Genomic DNA, 566 nt, shown 5'->3' on the forward strand with positions numbered 1-566 from the left:
TGGTCATACGTATTTACACATCCCTGGCTTTCAAAGGTATATATGTAAGCGTTTCTTATTAAGGATCTTAGAATGTTTCACTGGCACCAGATGACCATAACAATCAAACGTTAGTAATTTAGAACAGTGTTTTGTTTTGGCTGGTTAAAACACTAAGTTGTTCTTCAATTTTGTTTTTCCTATTTACCATAGACAGATAGGCGGATCCAGGGGGTCTGGGGGCCCGCCCCCCCCCCTTTTCGTGGTAAAAATTTGATTGATTATATAGGGATTCTTGAAGTATTAATTTCATGTTTTCAATATTTTAGATTTTTCAAATTAAGCCTTTGACGGCTGGCTGATTGACTTTGTATTAATGTATGTAAAAATGTTATATCAGGTTGCACTATAAATAAAATTATATATATAGAGAGAGAGAGAGAGAGAGAGAGAGAGAGAGAGAGAGAGAGAGAGAGAGAGAGAGAGAGATTCACTGAAGCGTGACTGGAGCGTGCCCCCCCCTTTTTAGATCAGTCAGCGGGCCCCCCTTACAAAAAGATCCGCCAATATAAATTACATCTCCACAA

Source organism: Mytilus galloprovincialis, chromosome 14 (assembly GCF_965363235.1).
Source record: "Mytilus galloprovincialis chromosome 14, xbMytGall1.hap1.1, whole genome shotgun sequence".
Lineage (NCBI taxonomy): Eukaryota > Metazoa > Mollusca > Bivalvia > Mytilida > Mytilidae > Mytilus > Mytilus galloprovincialis.